This window comes from Bombina bombina, chromosome 6, assembly GCF_027579735.1.
Source record: "Bombina bombina isolate aBomBom1 chromosome 6, aBomBom1.pri, whole genome shotgun sequence".
Lineage (NCBI taxonomy): Eukaryota > Metazoa > Chordata > Amphibia > Anura > Bombinatoridae > Bombina > Bombina bombina.
The window spans coordinates 1,032,314,470-1,032,340,542 of NC_069504.1; the positions used below are offsets into that span (position 1 = coordinate 1,032,314,470).

General features: G+C 34.9%; 1 protein-coding gene across 1 annotated transcript in view; it reads left to right on the forward strand.

Moving 5' to 3' along the window:
- Window positions 1–12,480: 12,480 nt before the first annotated feature.
- ANKS1B (ankyrin repeat and sterile alpha motif domain containing 1B) overlaps window positions 12,481–26,073 on the forward strand; it is a 367,766-nt gene continuing 354,173 nt past the window's right edge. Inside the window, exon 1 of the mRNA XM_053718773.1 lies at window positions 12,481–12,630. The gene's annotated coding sequence lies outside the window, so the exon portion shown is untranslated. The remainder of the gene's footprint in view (window positions 12,631–26,073) is intronic.

Consider the following 26,073-nt stretch of genomic DNA (forward strand, 5'->3'; position numbering starts at 1 on the left):
GCAATAATATTGTACACAGAGACACTACCCACTATATACAGGTGATCACAATAGTGTTACACATAAATCACTGCTATTCACACATCCTGTCACACAACAAGCAGAAAATCAGAATCATCACTAAAGACCGCTAACAAAAACTAACCTGGCAATCATGGAACTACAGGAACGATCATGAAAGCTTCTAAACTAACAGTGACTATGACAGCCTCCGGTGCTCCTCCCCTCCTCCCCTCTCACTCCCGGCCCTATATATATACTGTATATGATTATACTTTTTTGCAATAAATTTCCTGTAGATCAACAGTTTCAAGTATATACAGATAACAGATAGTGAATCACTTTTTTTTGTTTATTTAAACCGCTAAACTATTTTCTATTTGCACAACAAAGTTTTTAAAAGTAAGTTTTTTTCCACAACCTACTTTTATTGTTGAAACCATATAAATTTAACTGGAAAAGTTTGCATTAGAATTATTGAACAGCCACAAGATGCTTAATATACCAATAGATTAATTGGCATTTCCGCAGTGCAGCTATAGTAAAATAAGAAAACACATTGTGGGATTTATTTTACAGAAACAGAATAAGCCTATAAAGTTTCTGTAGGAAAAAAAATGTTTACACCGATTTTAGAATGATTTTGTTATTCCTATAAGGGAAGCAGTATAAAATAATCACAAATCAATCTTCAATTAATTGTTGTTACTGCACCCTACAAATGTGTTGCTCTTCACTAGAAATATAATATTGTACATTTGCATTACTATATTTATAGTAGAACAGCTAATACAGAAAATTGCATTAGTTATTGTACTTTGCTATACAACATTTGCTATATAAATTGTATGTGTGTATACAGGTAGCCCTCAGTTTACGCCAGGGTTAGGTTCCAGAAGGAATGGTTGTAAATCGAAACCGTTGTAAATTGAAACCCAGTTTATAATGTAAGTCATTGGGAAGTGAGGGAGTTAGGTTCCAGGTCCCTCTCAAAATTGTCATAAGTAACACCTAATACATTATTTTTAAAGCTTTGAAATGAAGACTTTACATGCTAAACAGCATTATAAACCTAATAAAATAATCACACAACACAGAATATATAATTAAACTAAGTTAAATGAACAAAAACATTTGCTGAATAGCATTATAAACCTAATAAAATAATCACACAACACAGACTTTACTTGCATTTTTCTGCAAACAGTTCTTTCTATGCATTCCAATCTGGACTGATTTATAGACAGGAAGATCTTGTTCCTTTGCAAGCTGCTCAATAGCTCAGGTCTGGTTAATCTAATTAATTTCAGATAGCTTGGCTTGCATATCTTTGCTGCAACACAAGCGGACAGCTCCACCTACTGGCTTTTTTAATCAATGCACTGCTTCTCAATGCTTTTCAATAGCAGTCACATGACTGAAAAAAGAGATTGTTATTCTGAAACGGTGCAAATTGAACCATTGTAAACCGAGGGCCACCTGTATATAACTATATATATATATATATATATATATATATATATATATATATATATATATATATATATATATATATATATATATATATATATATATATACAGATATACATACACATATACAGGGAGTGCAGAATTATTAGGCAAATGAGTATTTTGACCACATCATCCTCTTTATGCATGTTGTCTTACTCCAAGCTGTATAGGCTCGAAAGCCTACTACCAATTAAGCATATTAGGTGATGTGCATCTCTGTAATGAGAAGGGGTGTGGTCTAATGACATCAACACCCTATATCAGGTGTGCATAATTATTAGGCAACTTCCTTTCCTTTGGCAAAATGGGTCAAAAGAAGGACTTGACAGGCTCAGAAAAGTCAAAAATAGTGAGATATCTTGCAGAGGGATGCAGCACTCTTAAAATTGCAAAGCTTCTGAAGCGTGATCATCGAAAAATCAAGCGTTTCATTCAAAATAGTCAACAGGGTCGCAAGAAGCGTGTGGAAAAACCAAGGCGCAAAATAACTGCCCATGAACTGAGAAAAGTCAAGCGTGCAGCTGCCAAGATGCCACTTGCCACCAGTTTGGCCATATTTCAGAGCTGCAACATCACTGGAGTGCCCAAAAGCACAAGGTGTGCAATACTCAGAGACATGGCCAAGGTAAGAAAGGCTGGGCCAAGAAATATCTCAAGACTGATTTTTCTAAGGTTTTATGGACTGATGAAATGAGAGTGAGTCTGGATGGGCCAGATGGATGGGCCCGTCGCTGGATTGGTAAAGGGCAGAGAGCTCCAGTCCGACTCAGATGCCAGCAAGGTGGAGGTGGAGTACTGGTTTGGGCTGGTATCATGAAAGATGAGCTTGTGGGGCCTTTTCGGGTTGAGGATGGAGTCAAGCTCAACTCCCAGTCCTACTGCCCGTTTCTGGAAGACACCTTCTTCAAGCAGTGGTACAGGAAGAAGTCTGCATCCTTCAAGAAAAACATGATTTTCATGCAGGACAATGCTCCATCACACGCGTCCAAGTACTCCACAGCGTGGCTGGCAAGAAAGGGTATAAAAGAAGAAAATCTAATGACATGGTCTCCTTGTTCACCTGATCTGAACCCCATTGAGAACCTGTGGTCCATCATCAAATGTGAGATTTACAAGGAGGGAAACAGTACACCTCTCTGAACAGTGTCTGGGAGGCTGTGGTTGCTGCCGCACGCAATGTTGATGGTGAACAGATCAAAACACTGACAGAATCCATGGATGGCAGGCTTTTGAGTGTCCTTGCAAAGAAAGGTGGCTATATTGGTCACTGATTTGTTTTTGTTTTGTTTTTGAATGTCAGAAATGTATATTTGTGAATGTTGAGATGTTATATTGGTTTCACTGGTAAAAATAAATAATTGAAATGGGTATATATTTGTTTTTTGTTAAGTTGCCTAATAATTATGCACAGTAATAGTCACCTGCACACACAGATATCCCCCTAAAATAGCTATAACTAAAAACAAACTAAAAACTGCTTCCAAAACTATTCAGCTTTGATATTAATGAGTTTTTTTGGTTCATTGAGAACATGGTTGTTGTTCAATTATAAAATTAATCCTCAAAAATACAACTTGCCTAATAATTCTGCACTCCCTGTATATATATATATATATATATATATATACACACACACACATATATATAAAATAGGTTAGCTCACATATATGGAAGCAGATAATTACCTTCTTTAGTAGCTGGTATGACATAGGGGCCCATTTATCAAAGGGCTTGCGGACCTGATCCGACACTGCGGATCAGGTCCGCAAGACCTCGCTAAATGCGGAGAGCAATACGCTCTCCACATTTAACATTGCACCAGCAGCTCACAAGAGCTGCTGGTGCAACGCCGCCCCCTGCTGACTCGCGGCCAATCGGCCGCCAGCAGGGAGCTGTCAATCAACCCGATCGTATTCGATCGGGTTGATTTCCGGCGGTTCCTGTCCGCCTGCTCAGAGCAGGCGGACAGGGTTATGAAGCAGCGGTCTTTAGACCGCTGCTTCATAACTTGTGTTTCTGGCGAGTCTGAAGACTCGCCAGAAATACGGCCCTTCAAGCTCCATACGGAGCTTGATAAATGGGCCTGATAGTCACTGCTGGCCGGTGGGATGCACAAATCATTGTCTTGGGGGAAGCGACTGCAGTCCAACATATATGGCCAGGGGAAGCCAATTTAGTTTGGTGGGGGGGGGGCAGTTTTTGTCACTCTAAATAGATTTTGTATTTCACTTTATGTAATTGGTCTAAGCAAAAATACATTTCTAAGGAAGATTATCTGTATTGAGCGGTAATGTCTAACACATTTCACCTGTTTAGCATTTAGAATACAGCTAAGTATTATAATTACTTTACTTTTGACAATATATTTGGCATTTTTTATCATTGAGTATAAATAAATAATAAATAATTAGGTGAAATGTGTTAGACATTACCTCTCAATACAGATAATCTTCCTTAGAAATTTATTTTTGCTTAGACCAATCACATAAGATGAAATACAAAATCTATTTAGAGTTGTCATTTTGTGCAGTCACTATAAACCAGTTTAGTATTGAATCTACTCTAGTAAAACATACTTGAAGAGAAATCTCAAGGTTGGCTCTTAAGTAAATGAAAATTAGTTGTATAGTCACCTCTTGCAGATAACTTGTTAAGAAATGCAGACATGACCGGGGCACAGCTATCCCTCACCTGCTCACACAGAGACCAACAAGGTTTAATGGTCTCGTCCAAGTCATCTATACACACTGGGGCAAAGAGGGAGCACAGGAACTTCTTGGTGTCCGATGGCACTGCTTCTGCACTAAGGGGATCCAGGATGATGCTTGCTGCAAAACCTCTTTCATTGTCTCATGCCCCAGAAGATTGGGTAGCCTCATGTTGGGGTTACTGTATTCAATATCATGGCGAGTCCCGGGTGCCAAAAATTAAAAAAATGGCGGCAAAAATAAATACATTTGAAAAAAAAATGTCATAAAAAAAAAAAATTACAAAAATTTTTTATAATTTTTTAAGCCTGTGCGGGGCCCCCCTGACCGCGGAGCCCGAGGCGGTCACCTGTATGCCTTGCCCAAAGGCCGGCCCTGACTTCATTAAATATGTTTCCATGCCCGAACAGCTGTACACAAGCCTCACATCAACATGCACAATGTCATGCGTTGGTTGGTGTGGTGAGTGGTGAGCACTGGAAACGTGTTCTCTGTATTGAGGAATCACGCCTCGCTATCTGACAGTCTGATGGAAGTATCTTGGTGTGGCGGATGCCAGGAGAATGCTATTAGAATGCATAGTATCAACTGTAAAGTTTGGTGGAGAAGCGATAATGATGGGGGCTGTTTATCAGGATTTGGGCTACGACCCTTAGTTCCTGAGAAGGATGATCTAATGTAACAGAAAGCATTAATAATACAAAAACATTTTATGCAATTGGGTACTTACAAGGTTATGGCAATGGTTATGAGAAGGCCTTTTCCTGTTCCAGAACGACTGTGCCCCTGTAAACAAAGCAAGGTCCATGAAGACGTTGCTTGATAAGTTTGGTGAGAAGAAAATTGGTGTCCTGCACACAGCCCTGATCTCAACCTCACTGAACTTCTTTGGGGTGATTTGGAACACCGATTGTGAGCTAGACCTTCTTGATCAACACCATTTCACCTCACAGTGCATTTGGCTGAATGGGCACTAATTCCCACAGACACAATCTTGTGGGAAGACCTAGAAAGTGCAGCTGTTATATCCGTAAAGGGAGGAAGGAACACAGCTCCATATAAATGCTCATGACTTTGCAATAGGATGTCCAAAAAGCTCATATGGGCTTATCTTTTTTTGTCCTTTGAGGTGCAATACAATATGGAGCCAAACGATCAAATGTGATCAGTGGGGAATGGCTGTATATCCTTTTTTTTGGAGAAAATGTTTGTGACACTACTCTTTCAAATATACTTGACACCTTTGCAGCACAAATAATAAATATATACCATTATTATATTGACCACATTTTTTTCCCACTTTTTATTGCTCTTGATATCAAATATTTTGGCACTAGCTCACCTAATGTGTGTTTAGCTAGCTCCTAGTACTGCAACACCTTGGGATTTTAATATAAAATGTTTGTTATATGCAAAATAAAATAACTGCAATTTACTTTTATGATTTCTTTTTCCTCTTTTCATGAAATTAGCTTAGATGATTGTTCTCAGAAATTGAAATGCATCCTGCTGACTTATCAAGGCTAACACTGCTACATATATTTTCTTAACTGGATTTAATTCATAACAACTGCTAAACATTACACTTCATGCTGATATTATGGCCATGACTAATGTTGTCAACAGGCTGGAGCTTGGATTGGCTCCTCCAAATAAGGTATATGGTGGGGGGGAGTTTGGCTATTGAAAAACAATTGCAAAAAACAAGATGTTAATTTGTTTTAAAAACTTTCAATTTTATTTTAGAGCAACACAATAGAAATGTCAAGGTATTAATTGTCCTTTTAATTATGTGTTTAACAGCTTTAAGGAGTTAAAGGGACATGATACCCAAATGTTAAAGTATTTGAAAGTGATGCCGCATAGCTGACTAGAAAATATCACCTGAACATCTATATGTAAAAAGGAAGATATTTTACTTCAAAGTTTCCAATCAAGATGCTAGTCCCAGGACTTGCCAGATAGTGTGCATTTGGGATGTGTAGGCACAGTCATTTTTTTTTCAGATTCAGTTTAGTAAGTTCACTATCAGATCTCATGAGATCACAGCAAATCAAAGCATGACCTCAGCATTGCTGATACTGCTTGACTGTTTTTTTCCTACAAATTGCAGTTGGACAGCAGCTGAATTATAACTGTTCACAGAGCACTTACTCTGGTGAGATGATGACATTTTAAAGTAAAATGTCTTCCCTTTTTATATAGATATTTTCCTGTCAGCTTTTTACAGTTATGCTGCATCACTTTCAAGTGATCTAGCATATGAGTAGTATGCCCCTTTAAACACATACTGTAGTTATATTTAAGAAGCAGCACAATAATAAAATGATCAAACACATTAACACATTAGAACATTTCCTAGACACATGAATGGAACAAAAAATAAATTCAGATAAATCGTTCATCACAATATTTTGTCTTTTTTTTCAGTATTCATTCGTGTTAATTCAGAAATTAACGATAATAAATGCAACCTTTGTTTCCTAAAGAGAACATCTTCAGGACAGCAGATGAGCAATTAGACAACAGTTTAAACTTAAATAATGTTAAACTAGTAGCTAATGCTACAAGCCAGCAGCATCACTTTTTTAAATATTTTAATTGGTTGAGAAATGGCCAATAAAAAATAAACGCCTAGATTACGAGTCTTGCGTTAGCCTTAAAAAGCAGCGTTGAGAGGTCCCAATGCTGCTTTTTAACGCCCGCTGGTATTACAAGTCAGGCAGGTATAGGTGTACTGCTCACTTTTTTTCCGCGATTTTAGCAAACCGCAAATCCCCTTACGTCAATTGCATATCCTATCTTTTTAATGGGATTTTCCTAACGCCGGTATTACAATCGCTGGAAAAAGTGAGCGGTACACCCTCTCCTGGCAAGACTCCTAACGCATTTTAAAGTCAGTAGTTAAGAGTTTTATGGGCTAACGCCGGAACATAAAGCTCTTAACTAAAGTGCTAAAAAGTACACTAACACCCATAAACGACCTATTAACCCCTAAACCGAGCCCCCCCCCACATCGCAAACACTATAATAAAATAATTTAACCCCTAATCTGCCGACCGGACATCGCCGCCATTGTAATAAATATATTAACCCCTAAACCGCCTCGCAAACACTAGTTAAAATTTTATTAACCCCTAATCTGCCATCCCTAACATTGCCGACACCTACCTACATTTATTAACCCCTAATCTGCCGCCCAGAACGTCGCTGCTACTATATTAAATGTATTAACCCCTCAATCTAAGCCTAACACCCCCTAACTTAAATATAATTTAAATAAATCTAAATAAATGTACTATTATTAAATAAATTATTCCTATTTAAAACTAAATACTTACCTATAAAATAAACCCTAAGATAGCTACAATATAACTAATAGTTACATTGTATCTATCTCAGGATTTATTTTTATTTTACAGGCAAGTTTGTATTTATTTTAACTAGGTACAATAGTTATTAAATAGTTATTAACTATTTAATAGCTACCTAGTTAAAATAAGTACAAATTTACCTGTAAAATAAACCCTAACCTAAGTTACAATTACACCTAACACTACACTATAATTAAATTAATTACCTAAACTACCTACAATTATTTACAATTAAATTAAATAAACTAAATTACGAAAAAAACCCCACTAAATTACAGACAATAAAAAAGAAATTACAAATTTTTAAACTAATTACACCTAATCTAATCCCCCTAATAAAATAAAAAAGCCCCCCAAATAAAAAAATCCCCTACCCTATGCAAAATTACAAATAGCCCTTAAAAGGGCATTTTGCGGGGCATTGCCCCAAAGTAATCAGCTCTTTTACCTGTAAAAAAATACAATACCCCCCACATTAAAACCCACCACCCACACACCCAACCCTACTCTAAAACCCACCCAATCCCCCCTTAATAAAACCTAACACTACCCCCTTGAAGATCACCCAACCTTGAGACGTCTTCACCCAGCTGGGCACAAGTGGACCTCCAGACCGGCAGAAGTCTTCATCCGATCCGGCGGAGCGGGTCCATCTTGAAGACATCCGACGCGGAGCATCCTCTTCCATCCGACAGGGACTGAAGAATGAAGGTTCCTTTAAGTGACGTCATCCAAGATGGCGTCCCTTCAATTCCGATTGGCTGATAGAATCCTATCAGCCAATCGGAATTAAGGTATAAAAAATCCTATTGGCTGATGCAATCAGCCAATATGATTAAAGTTTATTCCCATTGGCTGATGCCTTTTCAGGGCAATGGGGAGCTTACGTTTTTTTAGTTAGGTTTTTATTTGGGGGGTTTGTTGTGTGGGTGGTGGGTTTTACTGTTGGTGGGTGTTTGTATTTATTTTTTACAGGTAAAAGAGCTGATTACTTTGGGGCAAAGCCCCGCAAAAGGCCCTTTTAAGGGCTATTGATAGTTTAAATTAGGCTAGGGTTTTTTTTTATTTTGGGGGGGCTTTTTTATTTTGATAGGGCTATTAGATTAAGTGTAATTAGTTTAAAGATCTGTCATTTGTTTTTTATTTTCTGTAATTTAGTGTTTGTTTTTTTTGTACTTTAGCTAATTGTATTTAATTTATTTAATTGTATTTAATTTAGGTCATTTATTTAATTGCAGTGTAGTTTTAGGTGTTAGTGTAACTTAGGTTAGGTTTTATTTTACAGGTTCATTTGTATTTATTTTAGCTAGGTAGTTATTAAATAGTTAATAACTATATAATAACTATTCTACCTAGTTAAAATAAATACAAACTTGCCTGTAAAATAAAAATAAACCCTAAGCTAGCTACAATGTAACTATTAGTAGTTATATTGTAGCTAGCTTAGGGTTTATTTTACAGGTAAGTATTTAGTTTTAAATTTAGTTTATAAAAAAAGCTGCCAGGCAGTTAGCTCTTTTGCGGCCCAAAGCCCTAACCTAAAAATAAAACCCACCCAATACACCCTTAAAAAAACCTAACACTAACCCCCTGAAGATCGACTTACTGTTTCAAAGACCGGACATCCATCCTCAAGGAAGCGGCAGAAGTCTTCATCCAACCGGGCCGAAGTCCTCAACGAAGCCGGGAGAAGTCTTCATCCAAGTGAAGTGGTCCTTCAGATGGGCAGAAATCTTCATCCAGACGGTATCTTCTATCTTCATCCATCCGACGCGAAGCGGCTCCATCTTCAAGACATCCGACGCGGAGCATCCTCTTCATCCGGAATCTTCTTACTGAATGAAGGTACCTTTAAGTGACATCATCCAAAATGGCGTCCCTTAGATTCCAATTGGCTGATAGAATTCTATCAGCCAATCGGAATTAAGGTAGAAAAAATCCTATTGGCTGATGCAATGGAGCAGCCAATAGAATGCAAGCTCAATCCTATTGGCTGATTGGATCAGCCAATAGGATTGAACTTCAATCCTATTGGCTGATTGCATCAGCCAATAGGATTTTTTCTACCTTAATTCCAATTGGCTGATAGAATTCTATCAGCCAATCTGAATCTAAGGGACGCCATCTTGGATGACGTCACTTAAAGGAACCTTCATTCAGTAAGAAGACTCCGCGTCGGATGTATTGAAGATGGAGCCACTCCGTGTCGGATGGATGAAGATAGAAGATGCCGTCTGGATGAAGACTTCTGCCCGTCTGGAGGACCACTTCGCCTGGCTTGGATGGAGACTTCTTCCGGCTTCGTTGAGATCTTCGGCCCGGTTGGTTGAAGACTTCTGCCGCTTCCTTGAGGATGGATGTCCGGTCTTCAGAACAGTAAGTCGATCTTCAGGGGGTTAGTGTTAGGTTTTTTAAGGGTGTATTAGGTGGGTTTTATTTTTAGGTTAGGGCTTTGGCCCGCAAAAGAGCTAAATGCCCTTTTAAGGGCAATGCCCATCCAAATGCCATTTTCAGGGCAATGGGGAGCTTAGGATTTTTTAGTTAGGTTTTTATTTGGGGGGTTTGTTGTGTGGGTGGTGGGTTTTATTGTTGGGGAGTGTTTGTATTTATTTTTTACAGGTTAAAGAGCTGATTACTTTGGGGCAATGCCCAGCAAATTGCCCTTTTAAGGGCTATTGATAGTTTAGTTTAGGCTAGGGTTCTTTTTATTTTGGGGGGCTTTTTTATTTTGATAGGGCTATTAGATTAGGTGAAATTAGTTTAAAGATCTTGTAATTTGTTTTTTATTTTCTGTAATTTAGTGGGGGGTTTTGTACTTTAGCTAATTGTATTTAATTTATTTAATTGTATTTAATTTAGGTCATTTATTTAATTGTAGTGTAGTGTAAGGTGTTAGTGTAACTTAGGTTAGGTTTTATTTTACAGGTACTTTTGTATTTATTTTAGCTAGGTAGTTATTAAATAGTTAATAACTATTTAATAACTATTCTACCTAGTTAAAATAAATACAAACTTGCATGTAAAATAAAAATAAACCCTAAGCTAACTACAATGTAACTATTAGTTATATTGTAGCTAGTTTAGGGTTTATTTTACAGGTAAGTATTTAGTTTTAAATAGGAATAATGTAATTAATGATAGTAATTTTCTTTAGATTTATTTAAATTATATTTAAGTTAGGGGGTGTTAGGGTTAGACTTAGGTTTAGGGGTTAATAAATTTAGAATAGTGGCAGCGACGTTGGGGGCGACAGATTAGGGATTAATAAATTTAGGTAGGTTGCGGCGACATTGGGGGTTAATAAAAATAATGTAGGTGTCGGCGATGTTGGGGGCAGCAGATTAGGGGTTAATAAGTATAATGTAGGTGGTGGTGATGTCCGGAGCGGCAGATTAGGGGTTAATAATTTTCTTTTAGTGTTTGCGATGTGGGAGGGCCTCGGTTTAGGGGTTAATAGGTAGTTTATGGGTATTAGTGTACTTTTTAGCACTTTAGTTATGAGTTTTATGCTACCGCGTTGTAGTGTAAAACTCATAACTACTGAGTTTTAAATGCATTATGGATCTTGGAGGTAGAGGGTGTACCGCTCACTTTTAGGCCTCCCAGGACAGACTTGTAATACCAGTGCTATGGAAGTCCCATAAAAAAAAGGGTTTACGAAGTTTACATAAGTCATTTTGCAGTAAGGCCAAAGAAGTGTGCGGTGCCCCTAAACCTGCAAGACTCGTAATAGCAGCGGTAGTAAAAAAGCAGCGTTAAGACCTGTTAACGCTGCTTTTTCAGCCTAACGCACAACTCGTAATCTAGCCAGCCGTCTGTTTGCACATGTGCAGACCGGTTAGCCTTCACTCTTGTATGGTTTAGCACTGATTCAACTTGGTTACTATTGTAACAAATGATTTGCCTATCATGATTGCTAATGCAAAACTGATAATGCACCTTTTAAAAGCACGTGACACCACAGAAGCTTAGGAAATGAGGGAAAAGTAAACAAAAACTCACATAAATTGCCTTAAAGTATAAACCCAAGCCTCTCTGTGAGAAAGTGAAACATTTTTTAGATGCATTTTACAACAAAAGGCTGCAAAATAAATAAAAAATGTGTACTGCAATAATGTTTCACTTGCAAATGAAACATTTTATGAGTTGTTGAAATGTCAAATTTAATGGTCCTTTAATTGCAAAAAACACTATTTAAAACTAAAATGCATATTTGTTTATTATTTTTTATTTTATGTGATTAAACACATATATGAAAAGGAAAGAATGAGGCAATATTAATAAGAGATGGAAAGAGAACATTATTACAGTTTTGGAGTACTAAAGCTTTAGTCTGTCACACATAAAAGCCCCAATAATAGCAGCAGGCTGGATATAATAATATATGAGAGAATGCTCCCAAAAAGTGTCCTGGAACCCCAAACCCAAGTCATATTAAAGTGAATGTACAGGTGTCAGCTTTCATTTAGTATCATTATATATTAATATAGCAATTAAGATTTCAGAATAGTGTTCTGCATCCATTCGTGATGATAAACACAATGCACCTTAGCACACACGCATCTGCATACAGCCCACCTAACTGCCCACATCCCGATGTTATTATGTATCCGTCTCATGTGCATCCAGGATTCTATGCACAGCCACCATTACCGTGCAGTCTGTAAAACAAGCGCACATCTTGAGTGACATCCGATATCCATAGAAACAGAGCAGGCAGAGACAGTGCTACACTAGACCAGCACCGTGACGATCCTTTGCCTTATACGGCGCTGGGAATCATGCAATAGATATTTTTTTTGCATGTGAGATCATTCACTAATCTTATTTTTTTTGGAAGGGTAATGAGGGCCAGCAGGTAGATCTTATTGCCCGCTGCTCACGTGTTGCTGTACATCCTTACAGATTTCATTGCACCCATTTCTTGGAGAATAGAGGACTCCGAATACATCGATTTTTTCCCCCTTGTATTTATTTGAATCCACGTACGTGGTTGGGTGAGATCCAGGGATCTGGAGGATTTCTCTTATACTGTGGTAAGTACAATACAATATATGTTTATTTTACCCAACAATTCGTTGCATAATTGTGCATGTGGGATTCAGACTTAGGTAACTTTGGATTTAAAACTAAACCCACATTGTCAGGGTGAGCTCATGGTCTTGCATTATTAGTCGGTGAGGGGTTGCATGGTACGATGTGTCTGTATTCATAGAGCAGGTGTGGGTGTATATGAAGATAGCATATTATTTTAAACAGCAAATGGCAGAAGCATGTCTGATTCTTTCACCAAATCTGTGCTGTTTGCAAAAATTATATATATATATATGTATATATATGTATATATATGTATATATATGTATATATATATATATATATATATATATATATATATATATATATATATATATATATATATATATATATAAATATATCTATATATACATACACATGTATACAAAATCAAGATCACATTGCATTGTATGTATATGTATGTATGTGTATATACACACATATCTATCTATCTATCTATCTATCTATCTATCTATCTATCTATCTATCTATCTATCTATCTATCTATCTATCTATCTATATACCATCTATCTATAGTCTCTCTATCTATCATCTATCTATCCTCAATATGTGTGCTGTTTGCCAGTGTATGTGAATGACTGAGAAAGGGGGTGGGGTGAATACCAATAGGAAGCAGGTTACTGTGAATAGAGATGTGAAGGCCTTCATAAAACACTACGGTCCAGCTGAATCCTATTATCTATTTTGCTTTCTGTCTATAGTGTCTTGCTTGTCCATTTATCTGTCTGATTCATCTATATATATCTATATCTATCTATCTATCTATCTATCTATCTATCTATCTATCTATCTATCTATCTATCTATCTATCTATCTATCTATCTATCTATCCATGAGCTATAAATAGTGGGATAATTAACCATTTATATGTAAAATTTACATGTAATGAATATGTTTCCATGTTATTTACAGTTTTGCAGAAAAAAAAACATGTACCAAATGTAATGTATAGGTTTTATCACAATGTAATGCAAGGTAGTTAGTGCAAAATAGATTTATTTTGTTGCAGGGAACCATGTACAGTGCCTTATATGCACAGTTTCTCATACACTGGTCATTGAGGGAGCTTTAATGCCAGAATGATTTTGTGATCTCACACCACACATCTCTAAGCTGCCAAATGTAAATGATGAGCAAATCTGTCATCTACTACAAATTCCTTTGCAGCGCCCAGGAGAAAATGGTTTACTTCTCAGATACATTTTTTGTTGTAATATGCATAGATAGAACTGGAAAAATGTCACAAAGGTTTACCAGACTGGAATTAAAAGTGATTAGACTCTTGAGTGGTACCTATGTATAGATTTGTGTCACATCCTGACTATATAGTTGTCGCTATAAATGCCATTGTTCACAATGTATATTATATGAGAACAGATTACAGCAGAATTGAGCAGCCTAAGGCCCTTGTGCCATAATACAGCCTTCCAAATCATGTATAAGACCCACAATTGTTTATCCTAGACGGCTCATCTTTCTGAAATGGTCCATTCAGCTTTGCTTTTGTGGGCACAACGTATGTCTTGTGTAAGAAGAAAACGTGTATATTTATCTTAAATATACCCCTTTTATGGTTGTTTGGTAGTATATGTTCTTTGTTTCTGTTTAAAGAAAGTCCCATTGAGAAAAATACTAAACATTGACCTTCATTTCAAATACCCTTGTTATTGTGCATCAATCTGTATTCTAAATGTCAAAAACATCTTAAACTTTTAATGTTTATTTAAAGGATATGAAACTCAATTATTTTTATGATTCAGATTTTACACAACTATCAAATCTATTTATATTATCAATTTTTCTTTATTCTTCTGGTATCTTTTATTGAAAAGTAGGGACATATGCTTAGGAGCTGGCTCATTTCGTGAATACTACATGGCAGCAGTCTTGCAAGAACGTTATCCATTTACTAGAGCACTAGATGGTAGCAATATCTCCTGCCACGTAGTGCTCCAGGTGGCTACCTAGGTATCCCTTCAACAAAGAATATCATGGGAATGAAGCAAATTTGATAATATAAGTACATTGGAAATTTTTTTTAAATGGCATGTTCTGTCTGAATCACAAAATAACATTTTTGGAGTTCATATCCCTTTAAGTATCAAATCACATGGCTCATTAAGGATACATTCTTTATTTTTAATTCTGATTCTACACTAATTATCTGCTAATAAAATTATTATTAACATAAAATTAAAATGACAAATTCCTTTCTAACATTTCATTGAATGAAAATAGCAGACACTAAAAGAAATAAAAAAGTATTTATGCATTGTGCTTGAAAAGTAAACTTGTGTCTAGCTGAAAATGGTTGCAAGAATATGAGGAATCATTGGTGTTAATAAGAATATTTATAATTATTTTATCTAGAATAAGAGTTGATGGATTTGATTATAAATGCTACAATTTAAGGTAATGCATAACTGAAATGAAAGCCAGTATCAGTGTAAAAATAGGATACATAATCAACAAGTCCAATCAATTACATGAACCCCGGGCTGATCTTGTTGAATGTTCTGGGGCTCGACGATCTAAAAATCTCTGGGCTGGCGAGACTATTAAAGAATACTCGCCACTACTTCTATTTCCCTGGTGGAATGATCTAAAGCCACTTTTTACCCTGAAAACAGGGTGACTTGTTAAGGGGCGTATGCTGCATTTTCGTATGGGGAGGAGATGCTTACATTACAAAAGTACACATTTGTAAGTCATTTACACAGGAATACTTTGTATTAAAGATAAACAGCATATATCGTAATTTAAGTACACTGGATGTGCAAAATACTTCGTAAAATGGGCTGAACATGGGCATTCCATGGGTGTATATGAAATTGTCTCTCTAATCCCAGCATAATTCTGTAAAGGTTTTGCATTTCAGATGTGACAGTTTTTTCTTGTAAACTTAAAAGTGACACGCTTTTCTCAAAACACTCAAAATACTTATAACCCTAATAGAAAAACACATACGTACAAAAACATTGATGATTATACGCAGAAAGCAGCGTAATGTGATTTATATTGGCTGCAGGATTTACTTTTTAAAGTGTGCCCCTGCTCACTGCTAACTGCGCTCTATGGAGCAAAGTGTTCCTTTCCTGCGAGCTCCATTACTTTCAATAAGAGCCATCTCGCCACTAGCAGGGACTGCCCCTTTTTTTTACGATAATTCCACCAGGGCAGCCCTTACGATGGTTGGCGAGAAAAACCATGTCTGATCCTGGCGAAGTTTAGATCATCAGGTGCATAGTGAGTAAGGATTAAGGAGTCAATAGCTTAATAACTGACAGTTGCTTAGCCAATAAGTCAGCCCAGAAGGGCTTCTGCAGACGCTGATGGTTTTGCACATGCAGCTTTCATGTAGTAAGAGGAAACAGGCTGAGAACCTGCAATACCTCCATGATGACACTGAAGTGACATCTGATCCTAAAGCAGGGGCAGACAGGATCTTTGTACACTGAGCATTGTGTGAGAATGCTGTGACACCAGGACTTATTTCATATTATGTGACACAGTGACAGCACTACCAATAGTTCATTACACACACACACACACACATATATATATATATATATATATATATATATATATATATATATATATATATATATGTGTGTGTGACAAAACACAAGTGACCATGACATAGCCCAAGTGTTGCTTCAGTTTTGGCACTGTGTTTAGTTTGATGGGGGCCAAGAAGCAGATGGGTACAGGTAGCCAAGTCTCTTCCCAGGACATCAGTCAAACTAATTCATGGAACATCAAGATTTTTCCAAGTCCAATAAATGTGTGTAGAAAATGGCAGCACAGTTTTAGAAAATAAAAAAATATATTTGTTGAAAAAGTTAAAGGGACACTCAAGTCAAAATTAAACTTTCATGATTCAGATAGAGTATGCAATTTTAAATAACGTTCCAATTTGCCTTAATTTTGAGTCACAGTGCAGGAATTCACAGAATATATTTATATGCATTTGTGATTGGCTGATGGCTGTCACATGATACAGCAGGAGTGTAATTAGACATAACTTTGAAATTTCCCATAAAAAATCTACTAATAATTTGAAGTTCAGACTAAGTGCTATTTTATTGTCTTGTTAACATGTATTTGTTATGCTAATCTACTGTATTTACTAGTCCTTTAAAGGGACACTGAACCCAAATTTTTTATTTTGTGATTCAAATAGAGCATGCAATTGTAAGCAACTTTCTAATTTACTCCTATTATCAATGTTTCTTCGTTCACTTGCTATCTTTATTTAAAAAGAAGGCATCTAAGCTTCTTTTTTGTTCAGACTCTGGACAGCACATTTTTATTGGTGGATGAATTTATCCACCAATCAGCAAGAACAACCCAGGTGCTGATTGGTGGCTAAATGCTGTCCAGCATCTGAAATAATTCAAAAATTGTCTGGTTCATTAGCTTAGATGCCTTCTTTTTCAAATAAAGTTAGCAAGAGAACAAAGAAAAATTGATAATAGGAGTAAATTAGAAAGCTGCTTAAAATTGCATGCTCTATATGACCCTTGAATTTTTTTTTAGGTTACTATCCCTTTAAAAGAATGGTTTATAAATTTTTGAAACTTGAAACGAACGAACAAAATGTGTTAAAATTTGTTTAATTTCTCGAATGTTGCGAAACATTCGCCCATCCATAGCACCCACCTGCTTTTGACCACTGCTTGCTTGGCTGTTTAGACCAACGGTTCTCAGCCTTCTTTGTTTTGGGACATTATATAGCTGCTTTTGACATTTCTGTGCCCTTGAATTATTTTTGTATTCAAGTGACGTTCCATTTCAACCATGAACATAATACAAGTTAAATGAAAACGTTGTGAACTAAGAAGTATATAAATGTAATTTACACAGTGTGTGTCAATGATGATTTTCAACATTAACCATTTATGTTTAATGAGGGATGCTATGAGCAGATTAGAATCTATTACCTCACAGATTGTTTTCATGTAATTGACATTATACATCTAGGGGTTGCGTAATCCTTTAGAGAGAAAAAAAACCTGTTATTTATCTACAAAATTCCCCATAGACTAATGGTGATTTTCTGTAGTATATCATTAGATATGTTTTTTCTTAAGGATGTAATTGACCCCTTAATTTGGTATATCTTTATGTTAAAAAATAATTATATATATATATATATATGCAGCAGAGAGATATGGGAGTGACATGGAATAACTTTAGTGATATAGGAGAACATTAGCATTGCTTTACAATATAGAGAGATCTATTATATTTACACAACTGCTTGAAGATCCTAGTTACATTGAGTTTGTTAGAGGTCTGTCATAAGTAAAATGTTGGTTTTCTTAATAAATCCAAGTGGCTTAGATTTCTAAACTGTTACTTCTGGCTCCTAACTGTATATATATTAGTGTTCTACACAGGACCTATTTAATGGGAACACCACCTAGCTGATTTTATTGACCACCCATCTAAAATTGAAGCTAATATTGTTTTTTTCAATCTGTGTTGAACAAATTATCATTAAATCAATTTATGTTAAATTATGCAATTCTTTAACGCATTGGATAGCTTAAAGGAACACAAAACCCCATTTTTTTTCTTTAATGATTCAGATAGAGCAGACCATTTAAACAACCTTCTAGTTCACTTATATTATCATATTTGCTTAATTCTCTTGGTATCTTTTGTGGAAGGACCAGCAATGCCCTACTGGCTGGCAACATTTTCTTTGGAGAACACTAAAATATACTGTACATATATAAAATTCCTCTCTGGCTCCTAAAAATGTATCCATGTCATCTTAAAGGGATACTAAACCCACATTTTTTTATTTCATGATTCAGATAGAGCATGCAATTTTAAGCAACTTTATAATTAACTCCTATTATCAATTTTTATTTGTTCTTTTGCTATCTTTATTTTAAAAGCAGGAATGTAAGCCTAGGAGTCTGCAAATTTTAGGTTCAGAACCCTGGATAGCGCTAGCTAATTGGTGGTTACATTTATCCCCCAATAAGCAAGCTTAACCCAGGTTCTGAACTAAAGCTGAATCATTAAAGAAAAAATTTGGGTTTAGTATCCCTTTAATATTCTGTCCTGTTACTAAGGTATATATATATTTGGTTACCCCTTACATAGTGACTAATCGCCTACCAACAGTAGCAGTTATTATACCTTTGTTCAAATACGCTCTTATCATTTTTATAAGTCGTTATGTTAATTAAAATTAAAGGTACATAAAAACTAATAGTAACCCCCCTCCCAAAAAAAACCTTTAATTTAACTTCTATAATCTTACTTTGTTCTGTTTCTATACATTGTTAAAAAGCATACCTAGATAGGCTCTGGTGACTGCACACATATGTTTCTTGTCACTGGCTCACCAGATGTGCAGCTATGTACACTGCTGCTTTGCATCTGACTTTGTGCAAGCAATAGTGCAAAAATATAATGCTCTTGCATATTAGATCATTTTCATTTTGTAATTTTATGTCCCTTTAAAGGAACACACAAAAAGGGCAGCTGATATTTAATGTCATTTTTGGATACCTAATATTTTATTTTTTTATTTTTCATTAAGTTTATTATTATTTTGATTTATAATACAAAGACAAACTTGTGCTATAATTGCAGCTGTCACCAGCTATTTGTGTGGTTACAGACAACAAGAAAGAATAATTACACCCTGCAACATCAGTACACTGATACTAGTGGATAGTTGCAGATTTGCAAATTGATATACTTCTATGGTAAAATGAGTTTATTACTTCAGTAACTGCACAGCCACCTCTAAATGACCTCTTTTGTATAAGCACAATGAGTCAATTTCAGCACATGCTCAATTGTTCTTTAGTGGCATCTGCAAATTCCATTCTGCTTATCAGCCGCTCTATAGATTATTAAGCTAAATAAGACGTACGTTTACTTGCAGTGGGTATGAAATATTGCCTCCGTTGCGCAGCTAAGCAGTTTTATGTTGATGCAGCAAAGAGATATGTGAAATAAAGAACAGTGACCCACATAGGACTTTGTAGCCATTCTCTGTGTGCTTGCCGCTGAAACCATTATTGCCTCTTACATTTTCATTCATTTTTTAAAGGGACAGTAAAGTCAAAATTAAATTTAAATAAATTAGATAGAACATGGAATTTTAAACAACTTTCCAATATACTTCTTTTATCAATTTTGCTTAGTTCTCTTGGTACCCTTTGATAAAGAGTAAGTCTAGGTGAGCTCAGGAGTGTGCACGTTTCTTTAGCCATCTGGCAGCAGAGTTTGCAACAATGCTAATAGCAATGTTATACATAGTTGTAAACACTACTGTCATAAAATGGTACATGACAGCAGAGTTTGCAACAATGCTAATAGCAATGTTATACATAGTTGTAAACACTACTGTCATAAAATGGTACATGACAGCAGAGTTTGAAAGTTTGTATGACATTGCATTAAACATTCTTGCAAACACTGTTGCCAGATAGCTAAGGACACATGCACGCTCCTGAGCTCACCTAGGATTAACACTTTAACAAAGGATACAAAGACAACTAAGAAAAATTGATATTAGAAGTAAAATGGATAGTTGTTTAAAATAGCCAACTCTATCTGAAATATCAACTTTTAATTCTGACTTTATAATGTCCCTTTAAGAATTTATCTCCACTCATAAATGTCCAAGTAGAATGCAAATGTGTTTTTGTCCATTTTATCACACTTGGCATATTTTGAAGTGTATTATAAGCCATTAAAACAGGGATTATTCACAACGTAATGGTTAGCCCAAAAATGTGTGATATATTTGGTAATTTTATGACTGAAGTGTGTGTTTCTGTGTATATTATATAGAAGAAGATATGTGCTAGTACCTATTATATAGTAGAAGATATGTGCTAGTACCTATTATATAGAAGAAGATACGTGCTAGTACCTATTATATAGAAGAAGATATGTGCTAGTACCTATTATATAGTAGAAGATATGTGCTAGTACCTATTATATAAAAGAAGATACGTGCTAGTACCTATTATATAGAAGAAGATATGTGCAAGTACCTATTATATAGTAGAAGATACGTGCTAGTACCTATTATATAGAAGAAGATACGTGCAAGTACCTATTATATAGAAGAAGATACGTGCTAGTACCTATTATATATAAGAAGATACGTGCTAGTACCTATTATATAGAAGAAGATACGTGCTAGTACCTATTATATATAAGAAGATACGTGCTAGTACCTATTATATAGAAGAAGATACGTGCTAGTACCTATTATATAGAAGAAGATACGTGCTAGTACCTATTATATAGAAGAAGATACGTGCTAGTACCTATTATATAGAAGAAGATACGTGCAAGTACCTATTATATAGAAGAAGATACGTGCAAGTACCTATTATATAGAAGAAGATACGTGCAAGTACCTATTATATAGAAGAAGATATGTGCTAGTACCTATTACATAGAAGAAGATACGTGCTAGTACCTATTATATAGAAGAAGATATATGCAAGTACCTATTATATAGAAGAAGATATGTGCTAGTACCTATTACATAGAAGAAGATACGTGCTAGTACCTATTATATAGTAGAAGATACGTGCTAGTACCTATTATATAGAAGATATGTGCTAGTACCTATTATATAGAAGATACGTGCAAGTACCTATTATATAGAAGAAGATACGTGCTAGTACCTATTATATAGAAGAAGATACGTGCTAGTACCTATTATATAGAAGAAGATACGTGCTAGTACCTATTATATAGAAGAAGATACGTGCCAGTACCTATTATATAGAAGAAGATATATGCAAGTACCTATTATATAGAAGAAGATACGTGCAAGTACCTATTATATAGAAGATATGTGCTAGTACCTATTATATAGAAGAAGATACGTGCCAGTACCTATTATATAGAAGAAGATATATGCAAGTACCTATTATATAGAAGAAGATACGTGCTAGTACCTATTATATAGAAGATATGTGCTAGTACCTATTATATAGAAGATACGTGCAAGTACCTATTATATAGAAGAAGATACGTGCTAGTACCTATTATATAGAAGAAGATACGTGCTAGTACCTATTATATAGAAGAAGATACGTGCTAGTACCTATTATATAGAAGAAGATACGTGCCAGTACCTATTATATAGAAGAAGATACGTGCCAGTACCTATTATATAGAAGAAGATACGTGCCAGTACCTATTATATAGAAGAAGATACGTGCCAGTACCTATTATATAGAAGAAGATATATGCAAGTACCTATTATATAGAAGAAGATACGTGCTAGTACCTATTATATAGAAGATATGTGCTAGTACCTATTATATAGAAGATACGTGCAAGTACCTATTATATAGAAGAAGATACGTGCTAGTACCTATTATATAGAAGAAGATACGTGCTAGTACCTATTATATAGAAGAAGATACGTGCTAGTACCTATTATATAGAAGAAGATACGTGCCAGTACCTATTATATAGAAGAAGATATATGCAAGTACCTATTATATAGAAGAAGATACGTGCAAGTACCTATTATATAGAAGAAGATACGTGCTAGTACCTATTATATAGAAGAAGATACGTGCTAGTACCTATTATATAGAAGAAGATACATGCTAGTACCTATTATATAGAAGAAGATACGTGCCAGTACCTATTATATAGAAGAAGATACGTGCTAGTACCTATTATATAGAAGAAGATATGTGCAAGTACCTATTATATAGAAGAAGATACGTGCTAGTACCTATTATATAGAAGAAGATACGTGCTAGTACCTATTATATAGAAGAAGATACGTGCTAGTACCTATTATATAGAAGAAGACACGTGCTAGTACCTATTATATAGAAGAAGATACGTGCTAGTACCTATTATATAGAAGAAGATACGTGCTAGTACCTATTATATAGAAGAAGATATGTGCTAGTACCTATTATATAGAAGAAGATATGTGCAAGTACCTATTATATAGAAGAAGATACATGCAAGTACCTATTATATAGTAGAAGATACGTGCAAGTACCTATTATATAGTAGAAGATACGTGCTAGTACCTATTATATAGAAGAAGATACGTGCAAGTACCTATTATATAGAAGAAGATATGTGCTAGTACCTATTATATAGAAGAAGATATGTGCAAGTACCTATTATATAGAAGAAGATACATGCAAGTACCTATTATATAGAAGAAGATATGTGCTAGTACCTATTATATAGAAGAAGATATGTGCAAGTACCTATTATATAGAAGAAGATACATGCAAGTACCTATTATATAGTAGAAGATACGTGCAAGTACCTATTATATAGTAGAAGATACGTGCTAGTACCTATTATATAGAAGAAGATACGTGCAAGTACCTATTATATAGTAGAAGATACGTGCTAGTACCTATTATATAGAAGAAGATACGTGCTAGTACCTATTATATAGTAGAAGATACATGATAGTACCTATTATATATCAGAAGAAGATACGTGCTAGTACCTATTATATAGAAGAAGATACATGCTAGTACCTATTATATAGAAGAAGATACATGCTAGTACCTATTATATAGAAGAAGATACATGCTAGTACCTATTATATAGTAGAAGATACGTGCTAGTACCTATTATATAGTAGAAGATACGTGCAAGTACCTATTATATAGAAGAAGATACGTTCTAGTACCTATTATATAGTAGAAGATACATGATAGTACCTATTATATATCAGAAGAAGATACGTGCTAGTACCTATTATATAGAAGAAGATATGTGCAAGTACCTATTATATAGAAGAAGATACATGCAAGTACCTATTATATAGTAGAAGATACGTGCTAGTACCTATTATATAGAAGAAGATATGTGCAAGTACCTATTATATAGAAGAAGATACATGCAAGTACCTATTATATAGTAGAAGATACGTGCAAGTACCTATTATATAGTAGAAGATACGTGCTAGTACCTATTATATAGAAGAAGATACGTGCAAGTACCTATTATATAGTAGAAGATACGTGCTAGTACCTATTATATAGAAGAAGATACGTGCTAGTACCTATTATATAGTAGAAGATACATGATAGTACCTATTATATATCAGAAGAAGATACGTGCTAGTACCTATTATATAGAAGAAGATACATGCTAGTACCTATTATATAGAAGAAGATACATGCTAGTACCTATTATATAGTAGAAGATACGTGCAAGTACCTATTATATAGTAGAAGATACGTGCTAGTACCTATTATATAGTAGAAGATACGTGCTAGTACCTATTATATAGAAGAAGATACGTGCAAGTACCTATTATATAGTAGAAGATACGTGCTAGTACCTATTATATAGAAGAAGATACGTGCTAGTACCTATTATATAGAAGAAGATATGTGCAAGTACCTATTATATAGAAGAAGATACATGCAAGCACCTATTATATAGTAGAAGATACGTGCAAGTACCTATTATATAGTAGAAGATACGTGCTAGTACCTATTATATAGAAGAAGATACGTGCAAGTACCTATTATATAGTAGAAGATACGTGCTAGTACCTATTATATAGAAGAAGATACGTGCTAGTACCTATTATATAGTAGAAGATACATGATAGTACCTATTATATATCAGAAGAAGATACGTGCTAGTACCTATTATATAGAAGAAGATACATGCTAGTACCTATTATATAGAAGAAGATACATGCTAGTACCTATTATATAGAAGAAGATACATGCTAGTACCTATTATATAGTAGAAGATACGTGCTAGTACCTATTATATAGTAGAAGATACGTGCAAGTACCTATTATATAGAAGAAGATACGTTCTAGTACCTATTATATAGTAGAAGATACATGATAGTACCTATTATATATCAGAAGAAGATACGTGCTAGTACCTATTATATAGAAGAAGATACATGCTAGTACCTATTATATAGAAGAAGATACGTGCAAGTACCTATTATATAGAAGAAGATACATGCTAGTACCTATTATATAGTAGAAGATACGTGCTAGTACCTATTATATAGTAGAAGATACGTGCTAGTACCTATTATATAGAAGAAGATACATGCTAGTACCTATTATATAGTAGAAGATACATGCTAGTACCTATTATATAGTAGAAGATACGTGCTAGTACCTATTATATAGAAGAAGATACGTGCTAGTACCTATTATATAGAAGAAGATACGTGCTAGTACCTATTATATAGAAGAAGATACGTGCTAGTACCTATTATATAGAAGGCAATACGTGCTAGTACCTATTATATAGAAGGCAATACGTGCTAGTACCTATTATATAGAATATTATATAGAAGAAGATACGTGCAAGTACCTATTATATAGAAGAAGATTCGTGCAAGTACCTATTATATAGAAGAAGATATGTGTAAGTACCTATTATATAGAAGACAATACGTGCAAGTACCTATTAAATAGAAGAAGATATGTGCAAGTACCTATTATATAGAAGATACGTGCCAGTACCTATTATATAGAAGAAGATACGTGCAAGTACCTATTTTATAGAAGAAGATATGTGCAAGTACCTATTATATAGAAGAAGATATGTGTAAGTACCTATTATATAGAAGACAATACGTGCTAGTACCTATTATATAGAAGAAGATACGTGCAAGTACCTATTATATAGAAGAAGATACGTGCCAGTACCTATTATATAGAAGAAGATACGTGCTAGTACCTATTATATAGAAGACGAAACGTGCTAGTACCTATTATAAAGAAGAAGATACGTGCTAGTAACTATTATATAGAAGAAGATACGTGCTAGTACATATTATATAGAAGAAGATACGTGCAAGTACCTATTACATAGAAGAAGATATGAGCAAGTACCTATTATATAGAAGAAGATATGTGCAAGTACCTATTATATAGAAGAAGATACGTGCAAGTACCTATTATATAGAAGAAGATACGTGCAAGTACCTATTATATAGAAGAAGATATGTGCTAGTACCTATTATATAGAAGAAGAAACGTGCAAGTACCTATTATATAGAAGAAGATACGTGCAAGTACCTATTATATAGAAGAAGATATGTGCTAGTACCTATTATATAGAAGAAGATACTTGCAAGTACCTATTATATAGAAGAAGATACATGCAAGTACCTATTATATAGAAGAAGATACGTGCTAGTACCTATTATATAGAAGAAGATACATGCTAGTACCCATTATATAGTAGAAGATACGTGCAAGTACCTATTATATAGAAGATACGTGCTAGTACCTATTATGTAGAAGAAGATACGTGCCAGTACCTATTATATAGAAGAAGATACGTGCTAGTACCTATTATATAGAAGAAGATACGTGCCAGTACCTATTATATAGAAGAAGATA